This window comes from Lissotriton vulgaris, chromosome 1_1 (assembly GCF_964263255.1).
Source record: "Lissotriton vulgaris chromosome 1_1, aLisVul1.2, whole genome shotgun sequence".
Classification (NCBI taxonomy): domain Eukaryota; kingdom Metazoa; phylum Chordata; class Amphibia; order Caudata; family Salamandridae; genus Lissotriton; species Lissotriton vulgaris.
This window is the reverse complement of record NC_141685.1, coordinates 380,336,616-380,359,486: the sequence shown is the minus strand read 5'-3', so window position 1 is coordinate 380,359,486 and position 22,871 is coordinate 380,336,616. Positions and strand designations below refer to the sequence as shown.

The 22,871-nt window shown below is 48.5% G+C and overlaps 1 protein-coding gene and 1 pseudogene across 3 annotated transcripts in view; both read left to right on the top strand.

Moving 5' to 3' along the window:
- Positions 1-22,871, top strand: part of TUT4 (terminal uridylyl transferase 4) — a 1,145,308-nt gene that overhangs the window by 815,348 nt on the left and 307,089 nt on the right. The gene's annotated exons all lie outside the window — the stretch shown is intronic.
- LOC147747213 (uncharacterized) overlaps positions 1-22,871 on the top strand; it is a 39,359-nt pseudogene that overhangs the window by 14,503 nt on the left and 1,985 nt on the right.

The window sequence follows — 22,871 nt, the reverse complement described above, 5'->3', positions numbered from 1 at the left end:
ATAGTTGTTTTATTTTTAGAACCAATAGGTATAAAAATATACTTTTCTCGATATGAGTACTCTCATGTAATTACTTTGCAAAGATTGATTGATTTGATTTGATTTTGAAACTTATATAGCGCGTGCTGTCACCCCACGGGTATCCTGGCGCTTCAGACTAATCAACAAAACCAGGGTGGAAACAGGTCACAACAGAAAGAGCAGGAAGAAGGGACTGGGGACTAAACCTTAGGAAAGAGCCAGGTTTTTAGGTTCCTGCGAAACTCTAGCAGGGAGCTGATCTGTCTAAGGCTCTGGGGGAGTTTATTCTACAACCGGCACCAGCCACACTAACCTAGACCGTTTAAATCCAGAGACCCAGAGACCGTCAGTAGACCGGTACTAGAAGAACGGAGCTTCCTTGTGGGTAGATACCATGAAAACCTTTCTTGCATGGGAACAGGACCTAACTCATGCACTGCTTTAAAAACGAGGCAGGGGGATTTAAAATGAACCCTTTCCATTATAGGCAGCCAATGTAGCTCTCTCAAAGCCAATGTTGTAGAGGAGCCACGTTGCCTGCCAAGGGCCAATTTAGCTGCTGCAGACTGGATTCTTTGAAGCCCCTGAAGAATGTATATTGGGGCCCCCAAATACAGGGAGTTACAATAGTCCAGCCTGCTTCCCGCTGTACTGCTTACCACCAGTTATCGCGACTCTTTAGGTAGTAAAGGGAGTATTTTACGCAGCATACGTATTAAGACGAGACAGACACTGGCAGTCTTACTTGCCTGTGATTCCATCTGGAGATCATCATCAATCAGCACCCCCAGATTGCATACCTTACTGACTGGGAATAGTGGTTCCTCCTCTGTGGTGAGCCTAAATTCAGATGGAAATTGTCTAGGCATCCTACCAGAGGAGCAATATACCACCTTGGTCTTTCCACCGTTAAATTGTTAGGAATTCCTTCTAAGCCAGTCAGTTGTCCGCCGCATGCATTGCTGGAACAGGTCCAGGGATAATGCATTGTCACCTTTTAAAGAAAATGCCAATTGCGTGTCATCGGCATAGTTGACTAAGCAGACTCCGGAGGACTTTATAATGGGGAGCAGGGGCTGCAGATAAACATTAAATAGAATAGGACTGATTGCAGAACCCTTCGGCACCCCATGGATGACTGGTGATTTACTAGAAGAGAATGGAGCTAGTGTTACCACCTGATGTCGTCCTGCTAGGTAAGAGTGTAACCATTGCAGTGCCCGACCTATCACTCCTATCTTCTTAAGTCTTTCCAATAGGATGAGATGGTTCACCGTGTCGAATGCGGACGACATATCGAGAAGCACTTAAACAGTGGGATTCCCGTTGTCGGCGCGCATACGCAGGTTATCCAGCATTGTGACCAAAGCAGTCTCCGTCCTGTGACCAGGGCGAAAACCAACTGGTCTTTGTCAAGCAGGGAATTCTCCTCCAAAAAACACGACAATTCCTAACTGACTGTTTTTTATAAGATTTTCACCGGGTAGGGTAGGAGAGAAATAGGCCTAAAATTTGCCTGTACTAATGGGTCCAGGTAAGGCTTTTTGATCAGTGGAGTCGCCACCGCCAATTTCCAGCCTTCCGGGACCACTCCTTCTTCCAGGGACTGGTTGCATATCTGCCTCAGCCAGGGAACAGGCAATAAACTTTGTAAACACACTAGAATAGATGCAGGGGTTGCAGTAGGCAACACAATTCAAAACACACAACAGCATTGAGCTCAATGGGTTTTCATCATATATGTACAGTTGATTACTTTGTAGATTACTTTGGTAGTTCCAGGACTGGATCCTAGGTTCAGTCCTGGGGTCTAAGCTGAAACCAATTTAGTAAAATCGTTTTAGTTATGGTAGTGATTTCTCAGGAATATAAAGCTGTTTCAATGAAAAACTGGCAATGTTATCCAATGAGAGAAAGTTTAGGTTGCAGGTAAAGTATGATCTCGTTACTTTTGTAATCCAGTACTGGGCTCCTGAAACCAGCACTGGGGTCTCAACTTAAAACAGGTGAGTAATTGCGTTTCAGTATTTCGTAGGATTTTTACTGAATATTTCAAATTTCATAGAAAAGCAGACAATGGATTCCTATGGGGAAAATACAGATTAATAGTAAAAACCGGTAAGGATTACTTTTGCGGTCCAGTACTGGGCTACAAGGTACAGTACTGGCTTCTCCCCTGATCACATGTGAGTACTTTGGAATTTGGAATCCGGGTGATTTTATATGAATATTTTTAGTCTCCAAAACTTCACACTTAGAAGATTTTTCGAGTCAAACAAGTCAATGTTATCCAATGGCAGGTAAGTGAGTTATCGGTTTCCAGGTGAATACATGGCTGGTGAAGTTAGGGTTCTGGGCATAGACTCAGGGGTCCCCCAGGGTCAGGTAAGTAAAGTTGGTTCACCCCCAGTGGCATAGGGGCGGCCGGGTGCAGAGGTAGTTAGGCCCAATGTTATCCGATGAGGAAAGGGGGCCTCCGGTTGGTGGGTGCTGGGTTCCTCGTCACTTGCTCAGGGCAATTGGGGAAGTAGGATAGGGTACAGATTGCACTGCCAGGGGCACTCGGGTGGCTGGGTGCAGGGTGCTTTTGAGCCGACGGGCGCTCAATGTTATTCAATGAGGAGCTTGAAAAGGGAACCAGTGGCTGCAGGCTCGTGGACGAAGGATCTTCTGGAGCGACCAGCACTTCGAGGGGTAAGTTGGGATCTTGGAGGATAGGTAGGCACCCTGGAGTTGGGCACAGGAGGCCATGGGGCGCCGGGTGCAGGGGTGTCTTTTGAGGTTGGGAAATCTTACCCCCTTGTGGTCGCGGTCGGAGGGGTCCTCTGTCCTGAGGCTTCAGGGGTAGTCGAGGAGGGTCTTTGGGCACAGGACTTCGGGTCCCAGTCGCCGGGCGGACGTCCTCGGCGTCCTGGATCACTCGGGCACGGGCCGTGCTCGGCGGGTGCAGAGTGGGTTGGTTCGGAGCTTCCTGGCTGGCACCAGGGGGGTTGTTACAGCAGAGCCTCTGCTGATGGGAGTCCCAGGCATTAAGAGTGTCAATGCAGGCAGGTCTTCTGGGTGTCCCAAGGTTGCTGTCCGCAGGAATCGCCGGGATTAGGCAGGACCAGGTTCCAGGATCGACAGGCCGGTAGGGCTGGGGCCAAGTCAGTTGTTGTCATCCTGTTGTTAGCAGCTTCACGACGGGTCTTCTTCTTCTTGATCTGCTTTCTTCTTTTCTTATCGGGATCTGAGGAAGGAAGGTTCAGGGAGCCCCTAAATACTGAATTTAGGGGCGTTACAGGTAGGGCAAGGACGGGGACCAATAGGTCCCTGTCCTGGGGTGGGTACACCTCCTAGCCTGCTCCTCTCCTGTGGGAGGGGGGCAGGAGCCTAGCTGTGATTGGGCAGGGCTCCCCATCTTCAAGATGGCCTGAGCCCGGGGTCGTGCTTCACCTCGTCTTCCCCACCTGAGGGTTGGGGTTGGCACAGGCTGGCACCCCCCCCGTCGTGACGTAGTTTTTCCCGCCAGTCTTTCTGCCAGAGTGAGGGTCAGGACTGGTGGGGCCAGCTGCTGGGTACAGCAAATGTTCTGGAGAAGCTCACAGAGGCGGCATGCCTTTGTAGCTTCCCCCTGCCCATCCTGGGGGAGGAGACCTAGCGCCTCGCCCAGGATGTGCATTGTTGCCGGCCCAGGAGAGCGGGGAGATCTCCGTCCAGGGGTCCAGCAACATGTATGCTGTGTGGCAGCTTCTGCAGCTAGTCAGCCCAGACGTGGATTGTGGGCTAGGTTTTCAGGGTGCATCTCTAAGAGGCCCTCTGGTGCATTTTACATTAGATCCCACACTGGCATCAGTGCGGGTTTAATGTGCTGAGAAGGTTGGTACTAAACTTGTCAGTCTTCAGTGTAGCCATTATGGTACTGTGGAGTTCGTAATGACAACCTCCCAGCACCATATACTCTTACTGGCATCACTGCACTTACAGTGCCCAGGAATGGCCCTGGGTATTTTAGGGGCACACAGCTCCTGCACCTGTGCCCACACCTCTGACATAGGTCACCCAGCTAGAGGGGTGACTGAAGTATGCCAGGGCAGTGGGTTCTGTGGGCATGGCACACAGGGATGTCTGCCTTGTCGACTCTTTGTTTAGTTCTTTACTTAGACACTCAGCCTGCAAAGGCAGTGTATGGGTGTCAGGGTGGAGGGCCCCTGAGGGTGGCACAATAAGTGCTGCAGCCCTCATTGGTCTTCTCTGGTCACCATGCCCTGGGTACCTAGGGTAGCATTTACTAGGGGCTGACAGCTGGCCAGAGATATCAATTGGGTTTTGGTTGTAACACAGTTTTAGGGAAGGAACACAGGCCCTGGGTACCTGGTTGGCAGGAGCCCAGGGCACACTCAGTCAAAGCACATCAGTAGTCAGAAAGAAGTGGGGGCATACCAATGCAAGAAAGATGGCACTTTCTCACAGTAGCCATTTCCAAATTTCCTGCGCTTGTTTTGACAGGAGCTTTGACTTAATACCTCCTTGTTTTAATAGGTAGAACATCGTTGTTGTACTGTCTGTCCTGACTAGTACCATCGAATTGTGGATTCTGGGGAGGAACGCTTGTAAAGACCAAGAACACTGCTTTTAGCTCCAATAGGTTGATGTGAAATTGAGCTTCGTGGGTGGACCCAATGTCCTTGTATTTCGAGGTCTTAGAGATGTGCTCCCCCAAACTTGGAGTTATGCATCTGTCATCATAACATAACTGGGACGTTGAGGTTCGAAGAGCAGACCTTTTGTCAAATGTTTTCTGATCCTCCACCATGACAGGGCCTCTTGGATGGTGATCCTATTTACGAAGGACCCTTGGGATTGAATCCATTGTTTGTCTAGAAGCTCTTGGAGAGGCCTCATGTTTAATCTGCAATTGGGAAGTAAGGCGATAGAGGAAGACATCATCCCCAATAAGGACTTGAAGATTCTCACTAAAGTGCACTTTTTTGTTTGCAGATGTGATGCCAGGTTCAAGATTTTCTGAGTACGCTTCTCTGAACGATAAGCTTTTGCTTTCTTTGTGTGAAGCATGGATCCTAGAAATTGAAGAGATTGTGGCAGAATGAGACGATTTTTCTAAGTTGATCCTTAGTCCCAGACAATGGAAAAGATCCATGCAGCATTGCAGTGATTGCCGGGCGTCCTGGAATGATGCACCTTTTATGAGCCAATCGTCGAGATATGGGTAAATCTGGTGACCTTGTAGTCTCAGAAGTGCTGCTACTGGCGCCATGCACTTTCTGAAGACCCTTGGTGCCGATTTTAGACCAAAGGGTAAGACTTTGAATTGGTAGTGGCGCCCCGCCACCATGAAACGCAGAAACTGCCTGTGTTTAATGTGAATCGGAATGTGGAAAGAGGCAGCTAAGAGGTCTAGGGATGCCATGTAATCTCCTTTGCGTAGTAGGAGTATTTCTTGAAGAGATAGCATACGAAAGGGTATCTTTTTGATGAATTTGTTCAAACCTATCAGGTCCATTACCTGCCTCCATTTTGACGTCTGCTTTTTCTTTATCAGAAAGAAATGCAAGTAAAATCCTTTTCCTCGCTGAGGACGCGGAACTTTCTCAATTGCCCCTTTCACCATAAGAGATAATATTTCTGCCATGAGGGTTGTCAGATGTTGCTGCTTCCTGTGAACAGGAGGTTGATTCGGGGGCTTCTGTATACATTTCAGGGTATGGCCTTGATGTATTACGTCCAGTACCCATCTGTCTGTTGTTATCGATAGCCATTGCTGATAAATGAGAGAAAGGTAATGATCGTTGTTGAGGTCTGAGCAAGTGGCGGGCGCTAAGACAAAGTCACTGTCTCCTATTGGTTTGCTGCGATTTTCCCCTTGCAGTATTCTCCCCTTTGGACTGCTGATGATATGGGGTGTTTGAGTACTGAAATTGCTGGTTGCTCGAAAAACTGACGATATCCCTGTTGAGTGTAAGGTTGGTACCTGTTGGACTGATATGAAGACCTTTGATTGTATTGCCCTCTAGCCCCTCTCCTCCGAAAGGACTGGAATTTACCTTGTTGAAGAGAGCCCAACGCTGCGTTGTCAGTGACAGCTTTAATTTCTTGGAGAGCATAGTCTATATGCTTTCCGAAGAGATTCTCTCAGTCAAAAGGCATATCTAATATTTTTGCCTGGAATTCCAGTCTGAATGAGGTGGCCTTAAGCCAACCTTGTCTTTGGAGTGCCACTGCTCCTGCCATTTGCCTAAATGCCACAGATTAAATATCCATTGTGATATCGATGGATTCGGAGGCCGCCCTAGCCCCATCTTGTAATATGGCGGCAGCATCTTCCTTTTTATCGTCTGGTAGATGAGCCAACAACGGTGCTATGTATGACCACAGCTGTCTATTGTCGTGACTTATCAGAGTTAGAGCATTTGCAGCTCTAATGGACTCTGCTGCCATCACAGCAAAACGCTTCCCCGCACCATCCATCCATCCGTCTTCCTTCCTTATCGGGAGGAGACTGGATTTTTGGACTGTCTCTGACCAGCTTGCATCACCACTGATTCTGGACGTGGATTTTCCAATTAAGCATGCAGGAGAAGATTCTGGGGCCCAATACTTCTTCTCTATTCTGGGCACCGAGGCCGCAACCAAGGCTGGATTCTTCATTATTTTCAAGCCCTCGTCCCATATATGATCGATGATAGGAATTGCTCTCATGGATTTCCTTGATTCCTCGTTGAAGTTATATAGAAAACACTTGGTTTCCTGCACTAGTAGTTGGAAGCTCAATTCTTTTTAAGGCTTTTTCCATAATGTCATGGAATCCTCCAATGACCTGCGGAGGAGAGTTTGCTGGTGACGGCGATGGAGACGGTGTTGTAGGTAAAACATATTGATCCTATTCTAGACCTACTGGAATCTCCTGAAGAAGTTCCCCTTCTTCTGGCTGTTCTCCGTCACTCTCTGCGAAATCAACCGTAAATGTGATTATAGGAGGAGATCGAATCTTTTGTACTGTAGGCGGAGGTTGAACTACTGGAGTTTGAGTAGAACCGACTGCAGTATTCGAGGCAGAAGCATTAGCTTCAGGAAAACAACGGTAATAGTCATTGATCATGTGACGTAAGTCAGTCACTAGAGAAACAGTGTTGTCAACGTTTTCACAGGAACAAGCGCTGGTGACACCCCATTCTTCATCGACGGGGCTAAAGACACTGCCCTTGACTCTGAAGGCTTCTTTAGCGGAGTATCAGGAAGAGAAAAGGAAGATGCCTCTTTGTCTTTAGTTTTCTGCTTTTTAGATTTTGAAGACTGAATATTGCAATCATCTTCCGAGTCAGATTCTGAAGTGGCCTTCTTCTTCTGAAGCCTCAACAGTAAGCGTGCCTCTCCGTCTCTCAACGTTTTAGCTGAAAAGGTTCTGCAGTGCTTGCAGTCCTTATGCACATGTTTTTAGGTGGAGACAATACAAACAGTCCTTGTGGGGGTCTTCAGAATATTGTCTGGCTTTCCCACAGGATCTGCAGGGCCTGAAAAGCCTCTTTTTTGAGCTTTCAGACATATTCGGTATAAGATGTAAAACAATACCTTAAATCCAGAAGAAGGAACTTGCAGTTGGAAAGGTCAAAAGTTCACTCAGGAACAGAACTGAGCAAGGCTCAGGGAGATTCCTTCTCACACAAAGGCGGTTGGAAATCTGAGGTATGATGGCTCGGCTGGGTAGTGTGATGTCAGGGCTGGCAGCTGATTGGCTGAGTTTTGGACCACATAATGATGTTTGGTTACCAAATAATGTTGTTCCCTATGGGGTTTTCTATGCAGTTTTTCTTCTACTGCTATGGTCCTTCTGTTACTGTGAGACTCCCACCATGACGACGGGGAGGACACAAGCATGGGAATCTATGAAAGATTCAAAACTGGAGAAGAGGCCGTCCCCTCCCACTTCTCCACTCTCTAACTCATATTCCTCCCCAGTCACTGCAGTGAAGCAGCCCTGGTTCCCTCATGTTGGAACACTTGGTGCTATTTAGAGAATGGATCTCAACCTTCCCGCAGGCCATCACCGTAGACCAATTTCGTCCTACAACTTGTGGAAAGGGGGCATGTCCTACTCTTTCAGCATCCTCTCCCCCATCCAACCCATTCACCAATCTCCTTCAGCGTTCAGATCCTCAACTGGAAGTCAAAACTTGACTATAGAAAGGAATGGTGGAGTTGATGCCAGAGCAGGAACAGGACCAGGAGTGCTACTCAGTTATTTCCTGCCCTGAAAAAGGATAGTGGACGTAGTCTATTCCAGACCTTAGGGTTTCTAAACTGATTCCTCAACAATGAGAAGTTCAAAATGTTCTCCATGGCTCAGGCATTACTAATGTTGGAATCTTAAGACTGGATAGTTTGTCGACCTGAAGGGTACATCTTTTCATATATTGATTCTGCGTTTGCACAGGAAGTGCTTTCACTTTAAGTTTAGATCCCATACTGGTTTGAAGTCCTTCCGTTTGGCCTAACTTCAGCACCATAAGTTTTCACAAAGGTGATGGCTGTGATAGTGGTATATCTCAGATGTTCAAGTTTGCCTGTATTTAGATGGACATCTGACTCCTCAAAGCCAGCTCTCCAGAGGTGGTCTCACACTACCTTCAAGTTACAGCGATCCTGGTGTTTGACTTGACCATTTCCATCAACAAGCCCAAATCTCACCACATGCCCTCAGTGCATCCTGTTTGTCGGGTGAGTACATCAAGTTGAGCCTTTTCCTTCCACAGAAGGTTGAGGACATTCATACTAAGATTCTGACATTTCAGAATGGATTGCAAGTGCCAGTCCTGATGGTCTTAGACCTTCTTGTTTCCTGCATTCTGTTGTTTTCTCACTCTTGCTGCCATATAAGGGCCCTCAAGTGGTGTCCCGGCAGATAATGGTTCAAAATTGGCAGATATTTTCAGAGTTCCATCGTGATCTGCAGGGACACTGCAGCAGATTTGAATTGGAGGAGTGTGGAAGGCAATCTGAATGAAGGAACCCGTTCCAACTCTCTCAGGTTGTGACAACAGTTACAAGGATGCCTCCACCTTAGGATGGGGAGCTCACCTGGATGAACTGGAGATCAGAGGTCTTTGGTCTTCAGAGAGCCAGACAATGTATATCAGTCTGCTTTAGTTCCGTGTTATCCAGCTGCACTCAAAGCTTATCTGCCTTCCCTTTGTGGCCAGTCTTTCCAGATCTTGATGAGCAATCTGACTATGAAATGATACATCAACAAGCAAGGAGGTGTGGGGCCACTTCTTCTCTGCCGGGAAACTCTGGTCCTAGGCTCAGAGCTATCAAATGTGGCTGACAGCCAATCATCTAGCCAGTGAACTCTGTGTACATGCAGACCATCTCAGTCAGCGTCATCTTCCCAACCTTGATTGGCGCCTTCTTCCAGAGGTAGTCGAACACATCTTCATTCTGTGACGATGCCTCTGGTGGATCTCTTTGCCACTCGTGAGAACACCCAGTGCCCAAAATTCTGTGCCCCCCTGTATCTGTCGCAGTGAGCATTGGGCACTCGTTTCACTTGCAGTGGAACGTTCCGCTTCACCGTGTGTTTCCTCCCCTACCCTTGATTCCTCAGGTCTTAAGGAAGATCCGCCTCAACCGGGCCCAACTCTTTCTGGTAGTCCCGGACTGGCCAAGAAGGGTGTTGTATGTGGACCAGCCTGTGCCTCGCTCAGTCTTCCTCACTCTTCTCTCGCAGAGGCAGGGCCCGCACTCAAACCTGTAGAGCGTCCACCTTCTTGCATGTAGATTGAGCAGGGTAGCCTGAATGCTTTTTCTTTACCTTATGAAGTGGTAGATGTCATCTTGTATCCCCGCAGATATTCTTATTGTTGGGCATCTTATAATTAACTCTATTTAACTCTATTGCTAGTGCTATTTATCGGCTTTTCTCTGTCCAAATCCCTTTTCAAGTCACTTGTAGTTATGAGATCTTTGAAAGGTCTCACAAACAAGTCCCAACCCCCATTCTTAATGTCACAATAGGACCTGAATCTTACTCTTTTGAGTTTTTAATGTTTCCCATTTTAGCCATTGCACAGTTGCCCGTTTCGACTGCTTACATTAAAAGCAGCTTTAGTTATTAAAATCATGTGGGCTAGACGTCTGAGTGAGTTGCAGGCATTAAGGGTAAAGCCTTCCTTCACCTCTTTCTTACCGGACAAGCTGGTCCTCAGAACAAGTGCTGCTTTCCTGCCCACAGTGGTTAAGCCCTTCTTCTAAGTCAGGCCATCACTCTGCCAGCCTTCTTTACCCCTCCACATTCCACAAAATATTAGAAGCTCCACAGACTAGAACCCAAGAGAGTGGTCAGCTTCTACTTCGACAGGACTAAGGAGTTGCTGACCAACCGTTCATGCAGTTATGTAGGCAAGTTGAAGAGCAATACAATCTACCAGAGGACTTTATCAAGGTGGATCAACTTCTTCATCAAAATGTTTTGCACCTTGGCTTGCAAGGGACCCACGGAGGACATCAGGACTCCAGAGCAAAGTCTTTACCTCTGCGCTGGAAAGAAGTTTCCAGTTCAAGAAATTTGCAAGGCGCAACTTGGGCCTCTTTCTACCCATTTACAATGCATTACTGCTGATACTCAGAAGTGTGACTGGAAGGCCACTTCACATGATCAGTCCTTTACGATTTCTTAGTATACCCAGCCATGCACCTACCTTCTAGACAGTTACTGCCTAGGGAAATCTTTTGAAAAACTGGCGAATCAACAGATAGAAGTTTCCATCAGAAGAAATAGTTACTTACCTTTGGTAATGAACTTTCTGGTGAATACTCTATCTAAATGCAGATTCCTCACCGAGCCTCCTTCCTCTGCATTCTGTGAACAGTACTCTTTTCCATCTAAAACCAACACAATTGAGATATTGGCACACGGGTCATACCAATATGCTTATGGACTTAGCATCTGAGGGTGCGGGCAGCCTTAAAAGCAACTGATGTCAGTGTGTATGGTTTGTGGTTATATACGGTGCCGTTTGTCACTTCCAGAACGATGCTGGTGCGTATCTGCACAATGCCACTTAACAGGAAGCAGGATAACTGCTCTAAAACTCCTCAGATTCAGTGTGACGCCTGCCGATTATCCACAAGTTGAGGAATCTGTGATTTGATAGAGTAGCCACCAGAAAAATTGTTGCTGAAGGAAAGTAACTTTGTTGGTCAGGCCCATGGGTTCCTCTCTGATCATATGTAGACACACATGGATATATTCCCCTGGCTTCTCAGGTCACATCCAGGCAAACCTTATGGGTATGCTGATTGACAGCTCCTGCCTTTTTTTCTGTAAACGCTGATTGAGATTCTGACATTGTAGCCACTACTCACTCTAGGGGCTTGGTTTCTTCTATCTGCAGGTCTACCAAAAGCACCTTATTTTCAGAGACTACTTTAGAGTTCAGCCTTAGCAAAAATTGCAGCAGAATAGGGTTTCAGTGTCTTTGGAAGTCATGCAGGTTCCAAAGGGTGCCAAGGCCAACATCAGCTAGCCCCTTCCCCCACAATACCATTTTGTGAGTAGATGGTATCACGCAACATAAAAGTTGTGTAATTCCATTTATCAGCCCTGTAGTCCCACATAATGTCTGCTCCCCCTAGGTATTAGATGACCTATACATTTTGCTGATCTCACTCTATGCTCCCAATTCTGGTCAACCCTCATTCCTGCCATTGTTGACCCCAGCGCTGCTCCACGACCCTGGAGCACCAAATTATTGGGGTGGGGACTTCACTGCACCCCAAACCTAGATGAGGATCGCTTGCGCCCTCCGCACCCAGACGCTCAATCTATCTCTCTAAGAGCAAAACTTAGTCATGGGCCCCCAATCTTTACTTACAGGATGTCTGGCGCAGTATGCACCCCTATAGGGAGTACTCCTATTATTCAGGACTACACGACTTGCGCACAAGTATAGACCTAATATACTGTTCCCACGAGGCCCTCCCCAGGGTGTCTCTTGCAGAATATCTCAGCTGTATGCTTTCAGACCACACCTCCCTACAAATACAGCTGGCCTGGGGAAAAACCAAATCCAGAATCCCTATGTTCGAGGCATGTGGGCTGCTGAATTCATATCTGTGCATAGATCGCCGCCTAGTGTTGGGTCCGGATGATTGCACATTGTTGTCCTGGAAGAGTCTTCGAAGTATCACGAGATAGGTGGCTCCTCCCCTGGACTACAGTGCGCATGGGCATCCTCTCCATCCTCAGATTGTTTTTTTCCGCCATTGGGTTCGGATGTACTTTCTTAACTCAAGTTCGGAATCGATATAAAACACTTTTTCACAAGGCCAAAAGGCCTTTGGGGCGTCGGTATTGTCTTTTCGTTTGGTGCCACGTACTTGTTCCAGTTCTTCGAGCTGGACGTCGAAGGCCGCTTGCTTTTTTCGACACCAAAGGCCCCATCAACGATCGACGATGGAACGGAGCCCGTTCAAACGATGCCCCGTTTGCAACTCTAAATACCCTCACATCGATGTGCACCCGGTGTGCAATAAATGCCTATCCCCGGACCACGACGAGGGCAGCTGCATGGCCTGTTCTCTGTTCAGGTCAAAGAAAACACTTCGGCTTCGACGCACCGCGAGACAGTCGGCGCAGAAAACGGCGCCCGACTAGGAGAACATCTTCGAGGCTGAAGACGACGAGGGCGTTGATGAGGAGGATCCTGAACAACAGTCGGATCCTGCGTCGGAGCAGAACTCTAACTATGATGAGGACGAAGAAGAAGACTACGTCCATGATGAAGACGTCGTCGAGGTAGGAGATGACGTACAGGCCATCGGAGCCGTCGATGACGACTCGAGCGATGAGCAAGGCCTAACCGCAGTTGCGGGGGCCGATAATGACACTGTACTTTCAAAGGCTCAGGTCGAGGCATCGCCGGAAGGCCTTAGCCAAGATCTTCCACTACATTCTATAGCCCCGCGTCAAGGCCCGGCTAAGAATATTTCTAAGGAGCCATCGGTCGATCAACCACAGTCAGCGGTGAAATTGAAACCGAAACCAACAGACGCTAAATCGAAACTGCCAAAAACAGTCCTCGACTCGACGACTTCGGATTCATCGGATCCAATCAAATTGAAGAGTGTCATCGACCCTTCGGGGTCACAATGGGGTGTCGGCCCGAAGATCGGGGCGCCGAAGCCTGTAACTAAGGTCAAGCACGTCGCACTGACGCCGTCAACGTCAAAAGATGGCGACACTAGCAAGGGACTCAAGGCTCACAAGACTCTCGATCCGAAGCTTCCAGCCTCCAAGCCACTGGTGGTCAAGGCCTTCGAGTCAAAAAAGCAAAATCGTCCCGAAAGAGCTTATCAAGTCGAAGCAGAAGAGCGTATCTGCTGCGCACCAAGAGCTCGAGTAGACACAAGGCCAAAAACAAACTGGTGATAGGTCGAAGTCGGTCGGATCGAAGACGGCGCCACCCTCGAAGGTGGTCAGTCCGTCTCCAATGCTTACGCCACCAATAAAGTACGGACTGCCCCCGACCGCACGACCTAAGGCGTTCGAGCCACAACAAAGCACCGAAACGGCCAAAAAGGTGTCAGTAGTATCAAGGAATCAGCCCATAGAAGAGGACATTGTGTTCCAAGCGCCCTCCTATGATAATCAGTCGAAACTGTTCATCGACTCGGATTCTGGCAGACTCACTATTTATAAAAGAAAGATCATTCCAGAAAATCCTATGGAGTCATACAAGATCCCACTCAAAAAGAAAAGGGACTCTGCCACCTCAACTGTTCTTTTTGAGCCTGTAGAGTCCTATGGACAGGAATATACCTATTCTCCCACACGTACCAATGAGGATGTGGGGGGAAGGATACAATGAGGAAGAATTTATTTATCCTATTGACACAGATCATGAGGAGTCTCAACCCTGGACTGACCCTGTTGACCCTGGTGAGCCACACACCACGCCTGACACTCAGTCCTATACGGTCAAAACATTGCCTACTGAAGATACAGCTGCGTTTAATGCGTTGATTGAAAGAGCAGCCAATAATCATGATGTAGAAAAGCACGCTGACCCGGTAGAGGAAGACTTTTTGTTTGACACTTTCTCAACTTCAGAAAGATCAGTTAAGACATTGCCTATGCTAAAGGGTGTCCTTAAACACGCTGGTGACATTTTCAAAGAAACCACAAGGGCAAGGGTTGTGATCCAAAGAATTGAAAGGAAATACCGGCCTGCGCCTGTAGACCCTACGTATATCAAGGGCCAGCTACCATTGGACTCCTTAGTAGTGGCTAATGCTCGTAAGAGAGCGAACTCTCAAACAAGTGGTGATGCTCCTCCTCCGGACAAAGAATCCAAGATCTTGGAAGCTTCTGGCAAAAGAGTAGCGGCTCAAGCGGCGAATATTTGGAGAATCTCCAATACACAGGCCCTATTAGCCAGATATGATAGGGCTCACTACGAAACGTTAGAGCAGCTACTACAACACCTGCCTGATGCTTATAAGGAGGGAGCAGAAATGCTAATACAGGAGGGGAAGCTGAAATCAAATGCATCCATTAAATGTGCGCTAGATGCAGCAGACACAGCAGCTAGGGCCATCAACACAAGTGTGATCCTCAGAAGGCATGCCTGGCTACGCATCTCTGGTTTCAAGCCAGAGATCCAAACTACATTACTCAATCAGCCGGTTAACCCTGACTTTCTATTTGGTCCTGATGCAGACATGACCCCAGAAAAAATTAAGAAAAACGCTGAGACAGCCAAATCCATGGGAGCTCTGCAGTCACAGCAGTTCAGGGGAGGTTCCTTTCGTCACTCCGGTAACAGGGGAGCCTCTAGAGGTCAAGCATCACAGCAAGCCCAATACAACAAAGGAGGCACACAGACCACCTATAACAAGAACAATAGGGGTGGATACCGTGGCAACAGCACCAAAGGCAGAGGACGAGGAAATAATAATGCCAGATCCTCAGCCACCAATAAACACTGACGTCTTATCACTGCCCCCAGACCATATATCACCGGTCGGCGGAAGACTTCAGCAGTTCCTGCCAGTCTGGGAAGGCATTACCACGGACAGGTGGGTAAGACAACTTATCCAATACGGCTATTGTCTAGAACTAACCTCCACTCCACCCAACATACCCTCAAGGCACCGTCCTATGTCCGCAGAGCACATGCACTAATTGCAGCAAGAGGTCATCTGCATGCTGCAAAAAGGGGCCATAGAACTCGTTCCTTTAGAACAACAGCGTACAGGGGTGTACTCGCTGTACTTCTTAATCCCAAAAAAGGACGGGTCTCTCAGGCCCATACTAGACCTCAGACCCCTGAACCAATATATCTTGTCAGAACATTTTCACATGCTCACTTTGCAGCAAGTTCTACCATTGCTCAGTCAGGGAGATTTCCTAGCAACCCTAGACCTGAAGGACGCATATTTCAACATTCCGATTCACCCGGGACACAGGAAATATCTCAGGTTCACCATAGACAACCAGCATTACCAGTTCAAGGTCCTGCCTTTCGGGGTCACAACAGCCCCCAGAGTGTTTACCAAGTGCTTGGCGACAGTAGCTGCACACCTTCGGAGACAACACATCCATGTCTATCCTTATCTGGACGACTGGCTTATCCAAGCAAAGTCAGCGGAGCAATGTGCCAGCCATATGTCCCCCACAATTAACCTCCTACACAGCCTAGGATTTTCACTGAATTACCCAAAGTCTCATCTTCAACCCGCACATGTACAACAGTACCTAGGAGCGACAATAGACACTCTGGCAGCAACAGTACAGCCAAACTCAGCAAGAATCAACAGCATGCAATTGCTGATTCAGAGATTCAGACCCCAACACTCACTCCCAGCGCAAGTATTTATGCAGCTGATAGGTATGATGGCCTCCTGCCTCTTCATAGTCCCTCACGCGAGGCTACACAAGCGTCCGCTTCAGGAGTGCTTGGCACGACAGTGGAACCAGGCTCAAGGACAGCTAAAAGACCTAGTGTTGGTGATCGGTCATGCATACAACTCTCTGCATTAGTGGAACACACAAAACCTTTGCAGGGGACGACCGTTCCAAGAGCCTGTACCACAGATAGTGCTGACGACGGACGCATCTCTCCAGGGCTGGGGAGCGCATGTCCTCCATTATACAGTGCAGGGACTATGGACGACGCAGCAGAAGAAAATGCACATCAACCTGCTGGAACTGATGGCAATCTTCATGGCGATGAAGGCGTTCAAATTGCATTTGTGCTACAAGGTCGTGCTGATCCGGACGGACAACATGACTGCCATGTATTACATCCAAAAGTAGGGAGGGACACAATCTCCACAATTGTCACACTTAGCCCAGAGCATATGGAAGTGGGCCATTCAAAGGAACATGTTCCTCATGGCGGAACACCTCCCAGGCAAGGACAACCAGATGGCGGACCTGCTCAGCAGGCACAGCCATCAGATGCACAAGTGGGAGATACATCCCTCGGTGCTACAACCGTATTTCCAGCAGTGGGGTCATCCAGAGATAGACCTATTCGCCACAAAGGAAAACGCAAAAATGCTAAACCTTCGCCGCCAGGTTCCCACACCCACAGTCTCAGGGCAATGCGATATGGATGAAATGGTCAGGCAGATTTGCGTACGCATTTCCTCCAGCACCGCACATACCGCTGGTGGCGCGCAAACTGCGGCAAGACTCATTGACACTCATCCTAGTTGCTCCAACATGGGCAAGGCAGGCATGGTACACCACGTTCCTAGAACTTTCCGTGGTGCCTCACCAACGCCTGCGACTCACACCCAGTGTCCTCACTCAGAGCCATGGAGACATTCAGCACCCAGATCCGCAACAGTTGAGCCTTGCAATATGGCTCCTGAGGTCATAGAGTTTGGCTACCTGAACCTGCCCCCTGACTGTATGAATATTATCAAGGAGGCAAGAAGACCTACAACCAGGGCATGCTATGCGGCAAAATGGAAACGATTTGTCATTTATTGTTCCAATAATGACACAAATCCGCTAGATGCATCAACGCAAAACATTATATGTTATTTGTTGCATCTACACAGATGCAATCTGGCATATAGTTCCATCAGGATACATTTAGCTGCAATGGCAGCTTATCTTCAAAACAGGCAGCACCTTTCCCTTTTCAGAGTGCCAGCCATTAAAGCTTTTATGGAGGGACTCAAAATAGTAATTCCTCCCAGGCACCCTCCTTCACCTGTCTGGGATCTGAACAAAGTTCTCACCAGACTAATGGGACCACCTTTTGAACCTCTTTTACTCTTGTGAGATACAATTTCTGACATGGAAAGTGGCCTTTCTAGTAGTGATCACATCGCTAAGAAGAGTTAGTGAGCTTCAAGCCCTAACTATTCAGGAGCCTTTCATTTAGATTCATGCTAATAGTGTAGTGCTACATACCAACCCTAAATGTATGCCTTAGGTGGTATCACAGTTCCACATTAACCAAACAATAGAACTGCCAGTATTCTTCCCAAATCCAGATTCAGTGGCAGACCGAGCACTGCACACACTAGATGTTAAAAGAGCTCTCCTGTATTACATAGACAGGACAAAAGATTTCAGAAAAACTAAGCAACTGTTTGTTGCCTTCTCTCCACAGCACAAAGGTAACCCCATTTCCAAATCAGGTATAGCCAGATGGATTGTTAGGTGCATACAGATCTGTTATCAAAAGGCTAAACGCACATTAACAGTTACCCCAAGAGCGCCGTCCACACGCAAGTTAGGGGCATTCATGGCTTTCCTAGGTAACATTCCATGGTCCACCATACAAACATTTACCAAACACTACTGCGTGGATGTACACTCCAAACAGCAAGCTGCTGTAGGACAGGCTGTTCTCAGGACTCTTTTTCAGACTGCTGCAGCTGGCACTGGCAACCACCGCTAAGGAGGAAACTGCTATTTATTCTATGCACAGATATGAGTTCAGTAGCCCACATGCCTCAAACGGAATATGCTACTTAACAGTATGCATCTGTTCTTGGCATGTAGGGCTGCTGACATTCATATCGCCCGCCCTCCTCCCTGGTGCCTGTCGCAGCTGTAGCACTCAGAATTAATCTCAGGCATGGTCATCACTTACTGTATCATACTCCATCTCTGCCACAATGGCGAAAAACAATCTGAGGATGGAGAGGATGCCCATGCGCACTGTAGTCCACAGGAGGAGCCACCTATCTCGTGATACTTCGAAGACTCTCGCAGGACAACAATGTGCAATCATCCGGACCCAACACTAGGCGGCGACCTATGCGCCGATATGAATGTCAGCAGCCCTACATGCCAAGAACAGATGCATACTGTTAAGTAGCATATTCCTTGGCGCGTACTCCTAGAGGCACAACATGACACCCCATTTTGCACATCCCTGACACAATCTAGTACATCGTATTTCCAGGACAATGAGGGCACTGCATCAGTGCTGGGATGGAATGGGATGCATTCAAAGTGGTCCTGCGCAGACACATGATAAAAGCAGTATATGGTGCCTGAATTAACCTCAACAGAACATTGGGTGTCCCCAAGACTGAGATCCTTCATTGCGAGCGCCTGTTACCTACTAACCCACAGATCACAACTACACTGACTCAAGCTAGGCTGTCCCCTAAAAAACCGATAGACAGCTATGTGCCCTAGATTACAAAAAATACCTATCCAGAAGATACGAGGAGGGAGACAAGGCGGGCAGGACATTGGTATGGCTGTTGAAGTCTGACTCCTCTCATACGCCTTTCACCACTATTTATTATTCGCAGGTCCGCCTAGTTAACATGCAGGACGAGATTAACTTGGCCTTTTGCCAATACAATACTCCTTTATACAATGCACCCCGTCCCTTGACCCGACAGAGCTACAGCTCTTCTTAGAGCAAATAGCACTTCCCCGGATGGTTACACAGCCCTAGAATACACCATCTCGGAAAACTGAAATAACGGATGTCATCCAACAGTTGGCAAAAGGAAAAACCCCAGGTACAGATGGGTGGCCCCTAGAATTCTATACCTCGTTCGGCACATATTTGGTCCCTCATCTATACCGCGTGTACACAGAAGCCTACCAACGTGGCATACTACTGCCCTCACTTCGAGAGGCCTTACTAGTGGTGCTCCTTAAGTTGGGCAGGATCCATTACAGATGGACTCATACCGCCCCTGTCACTCCTGAAGACTGATTTTAAAATACTGGGTAGGGTGCTGGCCAATAGATTGCAGGAAGTGACCCAACTGCCAGTGCACTCTGACCAAAATGGATTTATACCCGGCAAGAATACCCGCCTTAATCTGCGCCAGCTCTTTTTATTATTAGATTGAGCACGCACGGCGTGGGAGCCGGCATGGATCACCTCTTGAGACATAGAAGAGGCGTTTAACACACTGGGGTGGGAGTATCTGAGAACGGTGCTAGCGGGCTACAACATGGATCAAGCTTTTATATAACGCGCCGATGGCCCATGTCAAGACAGGCCTCACGATTTCGGACTCCTTTGTCATAGAACGGGGCACTAGTCAGGGATGTCCTTTATCACCAATTATTTTTGCCTTAGCAATGAAACCTCTGGCCTGTGCACTACATCGCCAGGCAATCAATTGGGGTATTAAGGCACACAATCAATGGCACATAGTCTAATGGAACTGTTGGATCTCTACAGGCACATCTCCGGCCTTAAGGTGAACTGAGGAAAGTCTCTCTTATTCCCAATGACACCCCTGTGCCCGGAACAACGGGCTGACCTGCCAATAGTAAATAAATAAATGCTCAACTTACCTGGTCCTGCAACTTCTTCAAATACCTAGGTTTACAAGTATATCACTCACAAGTTGATTTAATAGATGGCAATCTGGGCAGTGCTAATGCCAATGCTCGCTCTTCCCTGACGTTCAGGACGGAACTACTACTTCCCCCCATGGGACACATAGCCATATTTATAATGTTGTTGCTTCCCAGGTTGTTGCATTTTTTTGCAGCCCTTCCCTTCCCTAGGCAAATTGTTCCTAGACCTAAAATCACTCTTAACGTCTATAATTTGGGTTAAGAGTAGAATTAGTAGACCTCACAAAAACATTACGCCCTAATAACAGAAGGAGGTTTTAGGAGCCCCTAATTATGAGCATTATTACGTGGCCGGACAGCTGCAGTGGCCAATGTGGTTGCTGGCAGGTCGCATCATCGCAGAGCTGGGACGCTGGACGTTTGGCCTTCGCAAATCCAGGATATTAGAGTGGCTCCTCGGCTCCGAGACAGTTTTACTGGAGCGTTCCTGAAAGCTGCTGGAGGTTAGGCAGTCGTCTCCGCGCCGTTCGAGGTCCAGGGGTTGTTAAAGGGACTGACAACGGAGCCATCATCATCGATCCTCGGGGTCGAAGTCATCGCCCTCGGATTCGGGTAAGAGGCGTCACAAGAAAATGTAAAAAAAAGCGTGTTCACTCTCCGAAGTCCCCCCGTCGGTCTTCGGACGAGGGGGCCAGGGGTCCTTCTCCTGTGGTTCCGTTGGAGACTGGGAGTGCTGCGGCCTACCCACCCGATCAGTATCAGTCGGCGACTCCAGCCCAGGTGCAAGAGTTTTTTGCTGCCATGAACCGCCTTTTCAGGCCTAGGGTCCACCGGCACGTTCTCGAGCCCCGCGGTCCCTATGGAGGACCCTTGCTTGCCGTCTACGCCACCAGCGGCTCCTGCCCTGGCGCCGCAAGGTCCTCTGCCGGTGGCTCCAGCCCCGGCACCACATGGTCCTCCGCCAGCGGCTTCGGCGCCGACATGGGCTCCGTTCGTACCACCTCCGCCCTTGCCCGAGGTTCTGGGCAATTTTGTTCCGGCTTGGGACCCGAATTGGGACATGGAGCTGGATCAGGGGGATGACTGGGAGTGGTCGGAGGACCCTCTTGCACGGCAGTGCGAGTCTAAACATCAGTGGGCAGAGGAATCGGAGGATGCAGGTGTCCTTGACTTCTCCTCTGAGCCAGGATTTATGTCTCCTCCCGTTGTCATGGAGGAGACATGACAACGCGCTCCGTAGAGCAGCTGTGGCCCTTGACTTCGATCTGCCTACTGGCACTCATAAGACGAACCTCCTTACTGAAGTGCTTCAGCCGGCAGCAAGTTTTATGGAACCTCTGCTTCTGTTCAATGAAGCCTTAAGGGATGTTTTGACGAGCACCTGGTCTAGACCAGCCACAGGGGTTTATGTAGATAAGAACGTGACCAAGCGTCATCGCCCGGCACCGGGTGACCCTGCCTTTCTAACAAATCATCCGACTCCGGAGAGCCTGGTCATTCAGGCCTCCACTTCCCAAAGTGGGTTTCCTACCGCCCGCCGGATAAGGAATCTAAAAAGCTGGAGCAGTTCGGCAAGAAGTTGTTTTCCTCTGCCAGCTTGGGGCTGCGGTCAGTCAACACTGCATGCCTTTTGGACCGCTACTCTCACGCTGTGTGGGACACAGTGGCGCAGACTCTGCCCCAGTGTCTGGAAGAGGTTCGCGCTGTACTCTCCCAAGCTGTTGCGGAAGGGAAGGATTCCGCTAAGTTCGCCATTCGGTGTGGGCTGGACCCCGCAGACACTTTAGGAAGAGCGATCTCCACAACAGTGGCCCTGAGTCGCCATGCCTGGCTGAGCTGAGATCCACTGGGTTTCTGGAGATGTCCAGAGCTCCCTCATGGAACTGCCTTTTGATGCCTTTGATGGTACTCGCCTGTTTGGTGATAAGGCAGACAGTGTGCTGGAGCGTTTCAAGGTCTCTTGGGCTACAGCCAGGTTCTTAGGTCTCTTCACCACATGCCCGGCCACATCTACCTTTCATTCCTTTCGTGGCCACGGAAGGGGCAGCCCTGCATGTTCGTTCAGCCTGAAGCATACGCAGAACCAAAATCAGCGGGGTACTGCTGACGAAAAACTTTCCGGATCCAGTCTGATGCCTGGGCATATTCTAAGGTAAGGAATCTATCACTAACTAATGTCTCTTACAGATATATTGTTACACAAGTAGTAACTTCTGCGTCAGCCTCATTCAACTAAATTGTCTTGAGTCATTCTGAAGGATACTACCCCTAGTTGCTAGACTAGACCTAGAAAATTTTGTAGTAAGGCTACTGTGTGCCTGTTAGTGGGTGCTGTGCATCTCCACATATAGGCTCACCTCTGCATGCTGATTTGATTTCCTTTCTTTTTATGACTTTCAGTGGATCTGGAGCTCCTCTCTCAACTTTATTGGTCTATGGACAACTCCAAAACCTTTCCCCAGTGTGCTAGGGAAAAATGTTTCCACAGAAAACCACAGAATTCAAGCCATGCCACACAAGGTTTGCCTTTGGTGCTTGAGACAAAATTCGAAGTCACATGAGAAAGTGAAGCAGTACTGAACCACTTCCTGCCACTCTGGCTGCAAAGAGAAAGTGTGAGTGTGTCAAGATGTAAACCACACTTCTTTGAGTTCTCCAGCCACAGTAGGCTCTGATGCACCCTGAGTTACTCAGGCAGATGTCGACCTTATAGCATATCAAGGTCATGCTGCAGGTTATCACTGCTGCTTCTGGCTCACCCTTTGTGCCCTACAGAATGAGGCAGGGCTCCAGTGGATGACACCTGTGTTGTACCCCAAACAGAAACTGGTTTGAACTTGACTGATGCTACTACGAAATTGCAAAAGGTGAGCTGGTGGTCATGTACCTTGATTCTAACTGTGTGCCTGTACCACTTCACAGCTATTAACAGCAGCTTTGTTATCTTTTTGTTTCTGATGCTGATACTGAGGCTGTGCCAGAACCGGATGCACCCTAGGAAATGTGTGGTAATGATATGAGGGTAAGGAAGGTGACTTGCTACCCT